The following is a 16543-nucleotide window of genomic DNA, read 5'->3' as shown; positions in this document are numbered from 1 at the left end:
GAGTTGTTCGCTCGCTGACGTTTTTCGCAGCGCAGCGATCAAGTGAAAAAAACGGCAATTATGCGCATGCGCTAAGTACTTTCACACAAAACTTTGGAGATTTACACAAGCTCGAGCGATGTTTTTCAGTCGCTCGAGTGATCGTAGTGTGATTGACAGGAAGTGGGTGTTTCTGGGCGGCAACTCTGCGTTTTCCAGGAGTGTGCTAAAAACCGCAGGCGTGCCAGGCAAAAACGCAGGAGTGGCTGGAGAAACGGGGGAGTGGCTGGCCGAGCGCAGGGCGTGTGTGTGACGTCAAACCAGGAACTAAACAGACTGCAGTAATCGCAATCTAGGAGTAGGTCTGGAGCTACTCAGAAACTGCATGACATTTTACCTGTGCAGTTCTGCTAATCTTTCGTTCACACTTCTGCTAAGCTAAGATACACTCCCAGAGGGCGGCGGCCTAGCGTGTGCAATGCTGCTAAAAGCAGCTAGCGAGCGATCAACTCGGAATGAGGGCCTAATAACAGATACTAATAATCACAGAGATAGGTGTGGGAGGGGCCTGTCCTAGCTCAGATCTACATTGCAGTGTGGGAATAAAGCTGCCCAGCATGTGTGTGCTACATGCAGAAGCAGCCAGTTATACCTCTTTTACACTCGCAGGAAAGTTCATTCCCGGGAATGTGTCCCGGTATATTTGCCCGGACACATTCCCGGGAATGACCCTTTCACATTAGCGGGCTGACCCGGCATATTGCCGGGTCAGTGACGTCACCGCCGAGTCTCCCAGAGGCGGTGCTTGGATATAATCTTCTCCAAGCACCACCTCCTCCTATGAAGAGAACGGGCGCCGGGTCGCCTTGACCCGGTATACCCGTTTACACTGGCAGCTTCCCGGGACGGTCCCGGGTTCAACCCTGCTCTAGACCTGGGATGAAATCCCAGGATGCTCGTCCCGGGAAATTGTCCCTGTACCCATTTACACTGAGAAAAATCCCGGGATGATGCGCGTTCACGTGCAATATCCCGGGATTTTTCTGCGAGTGTAAAAGGGGTATAACTGAGCACCTGGGTAACACCATGCTACACTGCAGGGGGGCAGATGTAACATGTGCAGAGAGTTAGGTGTGGGAGGGGCATGTCCTAGCTCAGAGCTACATTGCAGTGTGAGAATAAAGCTGCCCAGCATGTGTGAGCTACATGCAGAAGCAGCCAGTAACTGAGCACCTGGGTAACACCATGCTACACTGCAGGGGGGCAGATGTAACATGTGCAGAGAGTTAGGTGTGGGAGGGGCATGTCCTAGCTCAGATCTACATTGCAGTGTGGGAATTAAGCTGCCCAGCATGTGTGGGCTCCATGCAGAAGCAGCCAGTAACTGAGCACCTGGGTAAGACCATGTTGCGTTGAAGGGGTATAGTTCTGTGGCTGGCGTAATTCAAGACTGCATTTCATCTGGTGTCAGTAACAGAACCTGTGTAATTCATGTTTAAAGTAGCACTGCACTATATATATGGTATGTGGCTATCTATCTATATATATCTATATATATATCTATATATCTATATATATCTATATATATATATATATATATATATATATATATACACAAAACACAGAGCGTCTATTTTATATGTATAGATAAATACACAAAACACACAGCATCTATTTTATTAGGTACACAGGCTCCTAATTAAAAAAATCTAATCAGTTAATCATGTGGCTGTGTATAAAAGCATGCATGGTCAAGAGGTTCAGTTGTTTAGGCCACGCTCCAGAAAGGGGAAGTGCCATTGACCGTGCACTGATTGTAGAGGCCAGGCAGTATAGGTATCTCATAAACTGATTTCCTGATAATTTGAGGCACAACGGGTTCTATAGTTTATCCAGAGAGCGTCAGTTCTGTGGGTGGAAGCAGCCAGTTAATGAGAGAGGTCAGAGGAGAATGGGCTGGCTGGTTCCATTGTTACATATAGTACTAGTAACCATGCAGGATGTGGACAAGATGCCGGCGCTCGAAATTCCGGCAGTGGAATCCCGACACGCGGTCAGCATGCCAATGCCAGAACTCCAACATCACTTTGAATGCCGACACTGGAATCACAACCGCCGACATCCCGAACGTAAGTATGCTAGGTTTTGGCCGCTGGGGAGGTTAGGTTTAGGCTGCGGGGGAGAGTTCGGATTAGTCTGCGGAGAAGGGTTGGGTAGGCTGCAGGGATTGGGGTGTTAAGGTTAGTCACCCCCGGGGAGAGTTAGGCTGTGGGGAAGGGTGAGTTAGGGTTAGGCTGCGGGAAGGGGGAGGTAAGTATAGACACCACCGGGGAAGGTTACGGCTAGGCTGCTGGAAGGGTGGGGTAGGCTGCAGGGAGGCGGTGTTAAGGTTAGTCACCCCCGGGGAGAATTAGGCTGTGGGGAAGGGTGAGTTAGGGTTAGGCTGCGGGAAGGGGGAGGTAAGTTTAGACACCACCGGGGAAGGTTAGGGCTAGGCTGTGGACAGGGGGGCTATGTGAGGAGGTTAGGGTTAGGCTGCTGGAAGGGTGGGTTGGGGGGCGGAGGGTAAGCATACTTACCAGATCCCTGTCGGAATGCTAAGCATTGGGATAACAGCCAAGCCGCAAGGCCACGCCCATTCTGACTGAGGACATGCCCCTCCCGTACAAAGCCATGCCCATTTTAATGCAACGCGCCTCTGGCACGCAAGAGTCCCAATATGAGGCATTACAAAGTTGGGAGGTATGCAAGTGCGTCCCTTTATAGGCGCAGTATCCCCATCCTCTAATGGCTGCTTCCAGCAGGATAGGGCGTCATGTCACTTAGCACTCTAGTACCACGTACATGGCAGTGAAGTCAGTGTGGCCCAATGGCTGCCACAGCCACCAGGTCTCAGTACAGCACACGTCACCTCTCACTGACAGCACACGTCACCTCACACTGGTACCACATACATGATAGTCAGGTCAGTGTAGCCCTATGGCCGCCACAGTCACCTGGTCACAGTACAGCACACGCCACCTCACACTGGTACCAAGTACATGATAGTCAGGTCAGTGTAGCCCTATGGCCGCCACAGTCACCTGGTCACAGTACAGCACACGTCACCTCACACTGGTACCAAGTACATGACAGTCAGGTCAGTGTAGCCCTATGGCCGCCACAGTCACCTGGTCACAGTACAGCACACGTCACCTCACACTGGTACCACATACATGATAGTCAGGTCAGTGTAGCCCTATGGCCGCCACAGTCACCTGGTCACAGTACAGCACACGTCACCTCACACTGGTACCACATACATGATAGTCAGGTCAGTGTAGCCCTATGGCCGCCACAGTCACCTGGTCACAGTACAGCACACGCCACCTCACACTGGTACCACATACATGATAGTCAGGTCAGTGTAGCCCTATGGCCGCCACAGTCACCTGGTCACAGTACAGCACACGCCACCTCACACTGGTACCACATACATGATAGTCAGGTCAGTGTAGCCCTATGGCCGCCACAGTCACCTGGTCACAGTACAGCACACGTCACCTCACACTGGTACCACATACATGATAGTCAGGTCAGTGTAGCCCTATGGCCGCCACAGTCACCTGGTCACAGTACAGCACACGTCACCTCACACTGGTACCACATACATGATAGTCAGGTCAGTGTAGCCCTATGGCCGCCACAGTCACCTGGTCACAGTACAGCACACGTCACCTCACACTGGTACCACATACATGATAGTCAGGTCAGTGTAGCCCTATGGCCGCCACAGTCACCTGGTCACAGTACCGCACACGTCACCTCACACTGGTACCACATACATGATAGTCAGGTCAGTGTAGCCATATGGCCGCCACAGTCACCTGGTCTCAGTACAGCACACGTCACCTCACACTGGTACCACATACATGATAGTCAGGTCAGTGTAGCCCTATGGCCGCCACAGTCACCAGGTCTCAGTACAGTACACGCCATCTCACGCTGGTACCACGTACATGACGGTCAGGTCAGTGTAGCCCAATGGCCGCCACAGTCACCAGGTCTCAGTACAGCACATGTCACCTCACACTGACAGCACACGTCACCTCACACTGGTACCACGTACATGACAGTGAGCTCAGTGTAGCCCTATGGCCGCCACAGTCACCTGGTCTCAGTACAGCACAGTACACATCATCACACACTGGTACCACGTACATGACAGTCAGGTCAGTGTAGCCTTATGGCCGCCACAGTCACCTGGTCTCAGTACAGCACACGCCACCTCACACTGGTACCACATACACGATAGTCAGGTCAGTGTGGCCCTATGGCCGCCACAGTCACCTGGTCTCAGTACAGCACACGTCACCTAACACTGGTACCACATACACGATAGTCAGGTCAGTGTGGCCCTATGGCCGCCACAGTCACCTGGTCACAGTACAGCACACGTCACCTCACACTGGTACCACATACACGATAGTCAGGTCAGTGTGGCCCTATGGCCGCCACAGTCACCTGGTCACAGTACAGCACACGCCACCTCACACTGGTACCAAGTACATGACAGTCAGGTCAGTGTAGCCCTATGGCCGCCACAGTCACCTGGTCACAGTACAGCACACGCCACCTCACACTGGTACCACATACACGATAGTCAGGTCAGTGTGGCCCTATGGCCGCCACAGTCACCTGGTCACAGTACAGCACACGTCACCTCACACTAGTACCACATACATGATAGCCAGGTCAGTGTAGCCCTATGGCTGCCACAGTCACCTGGTCACAGTACAGCACACGTCACCTCACACTAGTACCACATACATGATAGTCAGGTCAGTGTAGCCCTATGGCTGCCACAGTCACCTGGTCTCAGTACAGCACATGTCACCTCACACTGACAGCACACGTCACCTCACACTGGTACCACGTACATGACAGTGAGCTCAGTGTAGCCCTATGGCCGCCACAGTCACCTGGTCTCAGTACAGCACAGTACACATCATCACACACTGGTACCACGTACATGATAGTCAGGTCAGTGTAGCTCTATGGCCGCCACAGTCACCTGGTCACAGTACAGCACACGCCACCTCACACTGGTACCACATACATGATAGTCAGGTCAGTGTAGCCCTATGGCCGCCACAGTCACCAGGTCTCAGTACAGTACACGCCATCTCACGCTGGTACCACGTACATGACGGTCAGGTCAGTGTAGCCCAATGGCCGCCACAGTCACCAGGTCTCAGTACAGCACATGTCACCTCACACTGACAGCACACGTCACCTCACACTGGTACCACGTACATGACAGTGAGCTCAGTGTAGCCCTATGGCCGCCACAGTCACCTGGTCACAGTACAGCACACGTCACCTCACACTGGTACCACATACATGATAGTCAGGTCAGTGTGGCCCTATGGCCGCCACAGTCACCTGGTCACAGTACAGCACACGTCACCTCACACTGGTACCACATACATGATAGTCAGGTCAGTGTAGCCCTATGGCTGCCACAGTCACCTGGTCACAGTACAGCACACGCCACCTCACACTGGTACCACATACATGATAGTCAGGTCAGTGTGGCCCTATGGCCGCCACAGTCACCTGGTCACAGTACAGCACACGTCACCTCACACTGGTACCACATACATGATAGTCAGGTCAGTGTAGCCCTATGGCTGCCACAGTCACCTGGTCACAGTACAGCACACGCCACCTCACACTGGTACCACATACATGATAGTCAGGTCAGTGTAGCCCTATGGCCGCCACAGTCACCTGGTCACAGTACAGCTCACATCACCTCACACTGTTACCACGTACATGACAGTCAGGTCAGTGTAGCCCTATGGCCGCCACAGTCACCTGGTCTCAGTACAGCACAGTACACATCATCACACACTGGTACCATGTACATGACAGTCAGGTCAGTGTAGCCTTATGGCCGCCACAGTCACCTGGTCTCAGTACAGCACAGTACACATCATCACACACTGGTACCACGTACATGACAGTCAGGTCAGTGTAGCTCTATGGCCGCCACAGTCACCTGGTCACAGTACAGCACAGTACACATCATCACACACTGGTACCACGTACATGATAGTCAGGTCAGTGTAGCCCTATGGCCGCCACAGTCACCAGGTCTCAGTACAGTACACGCCATCTCACGCTGGTACCACGTACATGACGGTCAGGTCAGTGTAGCCCAATGGCCGCCACAGTCACCAGGTCTCAGTACAGCACATGTCACCTCACACTGACAGCACACGTCACCTCACACTGGTACCACGTACATGACGGTCAGGTCAGTGTAGCCCTATGGCCGCCACAGTCACCAGGTCACAGTACAGCTCACATCACCTCACACTGTTACCACGTACATGATAGTCAGGTCAGTGTAGACCTATGTCCGCCACAGTCACCTGGTCACAGTACAGCACACGCCACCTCACACTGGTACCACATACATGATAGTCAGGTCAGTGTAGCCCTATGGCCGCCACAGTCACCTGGTCACAGTACAGCACACGCCACCTCACACTGGTACCACATACATGATAGTCAGGTCAGTGTAGCCCTATGGCCGCCACAGTCACCTGGTCACAGTACAGCACACGCCACCTCACACTGGTACCACATACATGATAGTCAGGTCAGTGTAGCCCTATGGCCGCCACAGTCACCTGGTCACAGTACAGCACACGCCACCTCTCACTGGTACCACATACATGATAGTCAGGTCAGTGTAGCCCTATGGCCGCCACAGTCACCTGGTCTCAGTACAGCACAGTACACATCATCACACACTGGTACCACGTACATGACAGTCAGGTCAGTGTAGCCTTATGGCCGCCACAGTCACCTGGTCTCAGTACAGCACAGTACACATCATCACACACTGGTACCACGTACATGACAGTCAGGTCAGTGTAGCTCTATGGCCGCCACAGTCACCTGGTCACAGTACAGCACACGCCACCTCACACTGGTACCACATACATGATAGTCAGGTCAGTGTAGCCCTATGGCCGCCACAGTCACCTGGTCACAGTACCGCACACGCCATCTCACACTGGTACCACATACATGATAGTCAGGTCAGTGTAGCCCTATGTCCGCCACAGTCACCTGGTCACAATACAGCACACGTCACCTCACATGGTATCTCTGTTGGTTCCAATCAGGCAGGTACCAAATTAACCCCAAACCATAAACATTTTTCCCAGACTCTGTTGGTGATTGTATTATTAAAGGGAATGTTTGTATTTGCACAGTGCCCTTTCCATGTGTATAAACATGTCTTCCTTCTCTTTCTGTATTGTATACCATTGTGTGTGCGCAGTCATTACAGCGGGTACAGATTCCTGCGTTCTGACAGTGCAACGTAATGTACAACCGTAGCTGCCGACTGCTAGTCTGCCCTGTCCACACCATCGGTCAGGCGGGTGTGTGGTGCAGCAGAAGTTCCTGGCACGTTCACCAGCACAGATGTACACAAGGGAAGGGGATTGTAGCGGCATTTGCATAAACTCGAGACGGGCGACCGCCAAGACCCGCTGCTGCCTGAGTTTTTCCCTGCGACTCAGTATCAGACGCAGTATCGGATAATACTATATCTACGGGTGCCAGTTAATTGAGAAGCTTCTGTGTGATTGTGTTCCGTAAGGATGGCCGCTATTTGCCCGACGATGGGAAATATTACCCTCCCTATCTTGCCCGGATCAGGAAGCGGCATTTGCGCAGGGAACGCGCAGTGTTGCATGTTTATTTTGGTAGTGTGATATTACTCTGTGCAGTATATACCAATATCTCATGGTGTCCTGTGCATTTATACAGGGTATACAGCTGTCTTATGTGTTGGTGTTGGGCCTGGGATGTGCGTTGTCCCGGCAGCGACGTGTGACCAGCGGTAATAGTGTGCCGGCCTCCGTATCTCCTCCGTGGGCAGCTGGGCGTTATGCCAGGTGAGGGAAGCAACCCATTGGGAAAGTTAACAGCTTGCTGGATCATTGTACGAGGGACATGTCTGCTATACGGGGGAATTACACCAAGATAAATGGTGAGCGGTGATTTATCCTCACTGCTGTTCCCTTTCATCGCGGCTACAACTTCCCAGACGTTGCGGGCCCAGAGACGCGCCTATTCCGTGCCAGGACTACCCGTATTATGCCCAGTCTTGTTGCCGCATGCCGACAGATGGGCAGTCTGCTTTCTGTGTTCTGCGTTACAGGGAGATAACAGTCAGTAACAAAGAGACAGCTGCAGCTCCGGGGGGATCGGCTCGCCCAGCCAGCGTGATGCTAATGAACTGGGTGCACAGTGCCAGTAAAACGCCGACATCGTGTCCTGCTCACACTGCAACGTGCTGGGCATATGCCATGCATGCCATAATGCAGTATATATATATATATATATATATATATATACCAGGGTAGTTCAATCAGTAAGGTGACAGGACCTCTCACACGTGTAATGTTCTCTGTGTCAATCTAATTCCCCGCCAGGCCAGAGCAGGTAGACTGCTGCTTCCCCTCACGGGCATCAGACTGCGCCTCCTATCCGTCATACTGTCAAAGCATCAGCTGTAGGATGGCGGGGCTGGCAGACACATGGTAGCACACTGAGGTGCGTAGTGCGATCTGATTACTGCGTGGAAAGGACACATCAGCTTCTGGAACTTGTTGAGGTCTCCGGGAATAACAACAGGACAGACAAGATGAGCAGTAATACAGCCAGACAACCTGTGGCCTAATTTAGACCTGATCGCAGCAGCAAATTTGTTAGCAGTTGGGAAAAACCATGTGCACTGCAGGGGTGTGGTTCATCAAATCGACAGTGTCTAGGTCGACAATGTTTAGGTCGACCACTATAGGTCGACAGTCACTAGGTCGACATGGATGGAAGGTCGACAGGGTTTCTATGTCGACATGTGCTAGGTCGACAGGTCTAAAGGTCGACATGAGGATTTTTTTTTTTTGTGGTGTCGTTTTCTTCGTAGAGTGACCGGGATCCCAAATTAGTGCACCGCGTCCCCTCGCATGGCTCGCTTCGCTCTCCATGCTTCGGGCATGGTGCCTTCGCTCCGCTACCGCTTCGCTCGGCACAGATTACCGTTCCAATCGTAGTCCACGTGAATCGTTAAGTATGAAAAAATTAAAAAAAAAAAAATGTGAAAAACTCATGTAGACATTTAGACCTGTCGACCTAGCACATGTCGACCTAGAAACCCTGTCGACCTTCCATCCATGTCGACCTAGTGACTGTCGACCTATAGTGGTCGACCTAAACATTGTCGACCTAGACACTATCGATCTTCAGACCGGATCCCGCACTGCAGGGGGGGCAGATATAACATGTGCAGAGAGAGTTAGATTTGGGTGGGGTGTATTCAAACTGAAATCTAAATTGCAGTGTAAAAATAAAGCAGTCAGTATTTACCCTGCACAGAAACAAAATAACCCACCCAAATCTAACTCTCTCTGCACATGTTACATCTGCCCCCCTCCAGTGCACATGGTTTTGCGTTTTGCCCAATTGCTAACAAACTTGCTGCTGCGATCAACTCAGAATTACCCCCCATGTGCACTGCAGGTGGGGCAGATATAACATGTGCAGAGAGAGTTAGATTTGGGTGGGGTGTGTTCAAACTGAAATCTAAATTGCAGTGTAAAAATAAGCAGCCAGTATTTACCCTGCACAGAAACAATATAACCCATCCAAATCTAACTCTCTCTGCACATGTTACATCTGCCCCACCTGCAGTGCACATGACTTTGCCCATCTGCTAACAAATTTGCTGCTGCGATCAGATCTGAATTAGGCCCCTGGTCCGCTGCAGACAGTGCACCAATCCCAAGCCTGTTTCTGTGACATGGCGTTATCACCGCACACCTCTACAAGCTGGCGCTGACTCCCAGCTGCTGATGGGCCTTTAGACGCAGAATCCTGATCACACGACGCATCGGACAAAGCCTCGCAAATTGTTAGAATGGGTGAATTTGGGAAGAGTTAAGGCATATGGAGTACTGCAGGAAACAGAGCGTTGCCAGAACTGATGAGTGGAGTGACGTGGCTCTGCATATTAGACCTGGTACCAGATATGGCTCTGCATTAGAGTCTAGGTACCAGATATGGCTCTGCATATTAGACTCTGTACCAGATATGGCTCTGCATTATAATCTAGGTACCAGATATGGCTCTGCATTATAGTCTAGGTACCAGATATGGTTCTGCATATTAGACTCGTATCAGATATGGCTCTGCATATTAGACCTGGTACCAGATATGGCTCTGCAGCATAGTCTAGGTACCAGATATGGCTCTGCATATTAGACCTGGTACCAGATATGGCTCTGCATATTAGGCCCAGTACCAGATATGGCTCTGCATATTAGGCCCAGTACCAGATATGGCTCTGCATATTAGGCTCTGTACCAGATATGGCTCTGCATATTAGACTCTGTACCAGATATGGCTCTGCATATTAGGCTCTGTACCAGATATGGCTCTGCATATTAGAATCATACCAGATATGGCTCTGCGTATTAGACTCTGCATATTAGGCTCAGTACCAGATATGGCTCTGCATATTAGGCTCGGTACCAGATATGGCTCTGCGTATTAGACTCTGTACCAGATATGGCTCTGCATATTAGGCTCTGTACCAGATATGGCTCAGCATATTAGACTCTGTACCAGATATGGCTCTGCATATTAGGCTCTGTACCAGATATGGCTCTGCATATTAGAATCATACCAGATATGGCTCTGCGTATAAGACTCTGCATATTAGGCTCAGTACCAGATATGGCTCTGCATATTAGACTCGGTACTAGATAGATATGGCTCTGCATATTAGACTCTGTACCAGATATGGCTCTGCATATTAGGCTCTGTACCAGATATGGCTCTGTATATTAGGCTCTGTACCAGATATGGCTCTGCATATTAGAATCATACCAGATATGGCTCTGCGTATTAGACTCTGCATATTAGGCTCAGTACCAGATATGGCTCTGCATATTAGGCTCGGTACCAGATATGGCTCTGCGTATTAGACTCTGCATATTAGGCTCTGTACCAGATATGGCTCTGCATATTAGGCTCTGTACCAGATATGGCTCTGCATATTAGAATCATACCAGATATGGCTCTGCGTATTAGACTCTGCATATTAGGTTCAGTACCAGATATGGCTCTGCATATTAGGCTCGGCACCAGATATGGCTCTGCATATTATGCTCGGTACCAGATATGGCTCTGCATATTATGCTCGGTACCAGATATGGCTCTGCATATTGGGCTCTGTACCAGATATGGCTCTGTATATTAGGCTCGGTACCAGATATGGCTCTGCGTATTAGACTCTGCATATTAGGCTCGGTACCAGATATGGCTCTACATATTAGGCTCAGTACCAGATATGGCTCTGCATATTAGGCTCGGTACCAGATATGGCTCTGCATATTATGCTCGGTACCAGATATGGCTTTACATATTAGACTCTGTACCAGATATGGCTCTGCATATTAGGCCCAGTACCAGATATGGCTCTGCATATTAGGCTCAGTACCAGATATGGCTCTGCATATTAGGCTCAGTACCAGATATGGCTCTGCATATTATGCTCGGTACCAGATATGGCTCTGCATATTATGTTCGGTACCAGATATGGCTCTGCATATTAGACTCTGTACCAGATATGGCTTCTCAATTAGGCTCAGTACCAGATATGGCTCTGCATATTATGCTCTGTACCAGATATGGCTCTGCGTATTAGACTCGGTACTAGATATGGCTCTGCATATTAGACTCTACCAGATATGGCTCTGCATATTAGGCTCTGTACCAGATATGGCTCTGCATATTAGACTCGGTACTAGATATGGCTCTGCATATTAGACTCTGTACCAGATATGGCTCTGCATATTAGGCTCTGTACCAGATATGGCTCTGCATATTAGAATCATACCAGATATGGCTCTGCGTATTAGACTCTGCATATTAGGCTCAGTACCAGATATGGCTCTGCATATTAGGCTCGGTACCAGATATGGCTCTGCGTATTAGACTCTGTACCAGATATGGCTCTGCATATTAGGCTCTGTACCAGATATGGCTCTGCATATTAGACTCTGTACCAGATATGGCTCTGCATATTAGGCTCTGTACCAGATATGGCTCTGCATATTAGAATCATACCAGATATGGCTCTGCGTATAAGACTCTGCATATTAGGCTCAGTACCAGATATGGCTCTGCATATTAGACTCGGTACTAGATAGATATGGCTCTGCATATTAGACTCTGTACCAGATATGGCTCTGCATATTAGGCTCTGTACCAGATATGGCTCTGCATATTAGACTCTGTACCAGATATGGCTCTGCATATTAGGCTCTGTACCAGATATGGCTCTGCATATTAGACTCGGTACTAAATATGGCTCTGCATATTAGACTCTGTACCAGATATGGCTCTGCATATTAGGCTCTGTACCAGATATGGCTCTGAATATTAGAATCATACCAGATATGGCTCTGCGTATTAGACTCTGCATATTAGGCTCAGTACCAGATATGGCTCTGCATATTAGGCCCAGTACCAGATATGGCTCTGCATATATGGCTCGGTACAGATATGGCTCTACATATTAGACTCTGTACCAGATATGGCTCTGCATATTAGGCTCAGTACCAGATATGGCTCTGCATATATGGCTCGGTACCAGATATGGCTCTACATATTAGACTCTGTACCAGATATGGCTCTTCATATTAGGCTCAATACCAGATATGGCTCTGCATATTAGGCCTCGTACCAGATATGGCTCTGCGTATTAGACTCGTACCAGATATGGCTCTGCGTATTAGACTCTGCATATTAGGCTCGGTACCAGATATGGCTCTGCATATTAGGCTCGGTACCAGATATGGCTCTGCATATTAGGCTCTGTACTAGATATGGCTCAGCATATTAGAGATGGGTCTTCATACTGTATCTATCCACCATGCCACTGTGCTGCCCATTATATGTTAACGTGAGCATTCCAATCCTGCAAACAATTTGTTACCTGAATTTCTTCCGTCTGTGTGCGCCCTCACGCTGTACCTTTCTGGGGATATGTGTGTGCCCTCACGTACCTCTCTGAGGCTGTGTGTGTGCCCTCACGTTGTACCTTTCTGGGGATATGTGTGTGCCTTCATGTTGTACCTCTCTGGGGCTATGTGTGCGCCCTCACGTACCTCTCTGGGGCTGTGTGTGCCCTCATGTTGTACCTCTCTGGGGTTATGTGTGCGCCCTCATGTTTTACCTCTCTGGGGCTATGTGTGCGCCCTCACGTTGTACCTCTCTGGGGCTATGTGTGCGCCCTCATGTTGTACCTCTCTGGGGCTATGTGTGCGCCCTCACGTTGTACCTCTCTGGGGCTATGTGTGTGCCCTCACGTTGTACCTCTCTGGGGCTATGTGTGCGCCCTCACGTTGTACCTCTCTGGGGCTATGTGTGCGCCCTCACGTTGCACTTCTCTGGGGCTATGTGTGCGCCCTCATGGTGTACCTCTCTGGGGCTATGTATGCGCTCTCATATTGTACCTCTCCGAAACTATGTGTGCACACTCATAATGTACCTCTCTGGGACTATGTGTGCACCCTCACGTTGTACCTCTCTGGGGCTATGTGTGCGCCCTCACGTTGTACCTCTCTGGGGTTATGTGTGCGCCCTCATGGTGTACCTCTCTGGGGCTATGTATGCGCTCTCATATTGTACCTCTCCGAAACTATGTGTGCACACTCATAATGTACCTCTCTGGGACTATGTGTGCGCCCTCATGTTGTACCTCTCTGGGGCTATGTGTGCGCCCTCACGTTGTACTTCTCTGGGGCTATGTGTGTGCCCTCACGTTGTACTTCTCTGGGGCTATGTGTGTGCCCTCATATTGTACCTCTCTGGGGCTATGTGTGCGCCCTCACGTTGTACCGCTCTGGGGCTATGTATGCGCCATCACGTTGTACTTCTCTGGGGCTATGTGTGCGCCCTCATGTTGTACCTCTCTGGGGCTATGTGTGCGCCCTCACGTTGTACCTCTCTGGGGCTATGTGTGTGCCCTCACGTTGTACCTCTCTGGGGCTATGTGTGCGCCCTCACGTTGTACCTCTCTGGGGCTATGTGTGCGCCCTCACGTTGTACTTCTCTGGGGCTATGTGTGCGCCCTCATGGTGTACCTCTCTGGGGCTATGTATGCGCTCTCATATTGTACCTCTCCGAAACTATGTGTGCACACTCATAATGTACCTCTCTGGGACTATGTGTGCACCCTCACGTTGTACCTCTCTGGGGCTATGTGTGCGCCCTCACGTTGTACCTCTCTGGGGTTATGTGTGCGCCCTCATGTTTTACCTCTCTGGGGCTATGTGTGCGCCCTGACATTGTACCTCTCTGGGGCTATGTGTGCGCCCTCATGTTGTACCTCTCTGGGGCTATGTGTGCACCCTCACGTTGTACTTCTCTGGGGCTATGTGTGCGCCCTCACGTTGTACTTCTCTGGGGCTATGTGTGCGCCCTCATGGTGTACCTCTCTGGGGCTATGTATGCGCGCTCACGTTGTACTTCTCTGGGGCTGTGTGTGCGCCCTCATGTTGTACCTCTCTGGGGCTATGTGTGCGCCCTCATGTTGTACTTCTCTGGGGCTATGTATGCGCCCTCATGTTGTACCTCTCTGGGGATATGTGTGCGCCCTCACGTTGTACCTCTCTGGGGCTATGTGTGCGCCCTCACGTTGTACTTCTCTGGGGCTATGTGTGCGCCCTCATGGTGTACCTCTCTGGGGCTATGTATGCGCGCTCACGTTGTACTTCTCTGGGGCTGTGTGTGCGCCCTCATGTTGTACCTCTCTGGGGCTATGTGTGCGCCCTCATGTTGTACTTCTCTGGGGCTATGTATGCGCCCTCATGTTGTACCTCTCTGGGGATATGTGTGCGCCCTCACGTTGTACCTCTCTGGGGCTATGTGTGCGCCCTCACGTTGTACTTCTCTGGGGCTATGTGTGCGCCCTCATGGTGTACCTCTCTGGGGCTATGTATGCGCGCTCACGTTGTACTTCTCTGGGGCTGTGTGTGCGCCCTCATGTTGTACCTCTCTGGGGCTATGTGTGCGCCCTCATGTTGTACCTCTCTGGGGCTATGTGTGCGCCCTCACGTTGTACTTCTCTGGGGCTATGTGTGCGCCCTCATGTTGTACCTCTCTGGGGCTATGTATGCGCCCTCACGTTGTACTTCTCTGGGGCTATGTATGCGCTCTCATATTGTACCTCTCCGAAACTATGTGTGCACACTCATAATGTACCTCTCTGGGACTATGTGTGCACCCTCACGTTGTACCTCTCTAGGGCTATGTGTGCGCCCTCACGTTGTACCTCTCTGGGGCTATGTGTGCGCCCTCACGTTGTACTTCTCTGGGGCTATGTGTGCGCCCTCATGGTGTACCTCTCTGGGGCTATGTATGCGCTCTCATATTGTACCTCTCCGAAACTATGTGTGCACACTCATAATGTACCTCTCTGGGACTATGTGTGCGCCCTCATGTTGTACATCTCTATGGGACTATGTGTGCGCCCTCACGTTGTACCTCTCTGTGGCTATGTGTGCCCTCATGTTTTCCCTCTATGGGACTATGTGTGCGCCCTCACGTTGTACCACTCTGTGGCTGTGTGTGCGCCCTCATGTTGTATCTCTATGGGTCTATGTGTGCGCCCTCACGTTGTACCTCTCTGGGACTATGTGTGCGCCCTCACGTTGTCGCTCTCTGTGTCTATGTGCGCGCCCTCACGTTGTACCTTTCTGTGTCTATGTGTGCGCCCTCATGTTTTACCTCTCTGGGACTATGTGTGCGCCCTCACGTTGTACCTATCTGGGGCTATGTGTGCGCCCTCACGTTGTACCTCTCTGGGGCTATGTGTGCGCTCTTACGTTGTACCTTTTCTGTGGCTATGTGTGCGCCCTCATGTTGTACCTCTCTAGGACTATGTGTGCGCCCTCACGTTGTACCTCTCTAGGACTATGTGTGCGCCCTCACGCTGTGCCTCTCTCTCTCTAGGAATGTGTGTGCGCCTTCATGTTGTATCTCTCCAGGGCTATGTGTATGCCCTCATGTTGTACTTCTCCGGTGCTATGTGTGTGTCCCTCACGTTTTACCTCTCTAGGACTATGTGTGTGCACTCATGTTGTACCTCTCCAGGCTATGTGTGCGTCCTCATATTGTACCTCTTCGGTGCTATGTGTGTGTCCTTCACGTTATACCTCTCTAGGACTATGTGTGCGCCCTCACATTGTACCTCTCCAGTGCTATGTGTGTGTCCCTCACGTTATATAGTACCTCTCTAGGACTATGTGTGTGTCTCTCACGTGATACCTCTCTAGGACTATGTGTGCGCCCTCACGTTGTTACCTCTCTCTCTAGGACTGTGTGTGCGCCTTCATGTTGTATCTCTCCAGGGCTATGTGTATGCCCTCATGTTGTACTTCTCCGGTGCTATGTGTGTGTCCCTCACGTTTTACCTCTCTAGGACTAT

General features: G+C 50.8%; 1 protein-coding gene across 1 annotated transcript in view; it reads left to right on the top strand.

The window, feature by feature from the left end:
* The window catches only part of PLEC (plectin), a 647147-nt gene that overhangs the window by 370470 nt on the left and 260134 nt on the right, over nt 1-16543 (top strand). The gene's annotated exons all lie outside the window — the stretch shown is intronic.

The sequence above is a fragment of the Pseudophryne corroboree genome, chromosome 5 (assembly GCF_028390025.1).
Source record: "Pseudophryne corroboree isolate aPseCor3 chromosome 5, aPseCor3.hap2, whole genome shotgun sequence".
NCBI lineage: Eukaryota > Metazoa > Chordata > Amphibia > Anura > Myobatrachidae > Pseudophryne > Pseudophryne corroboree.
This window is presented reverse-complemented; position numbering and strand designations above follow the sequence as displayed.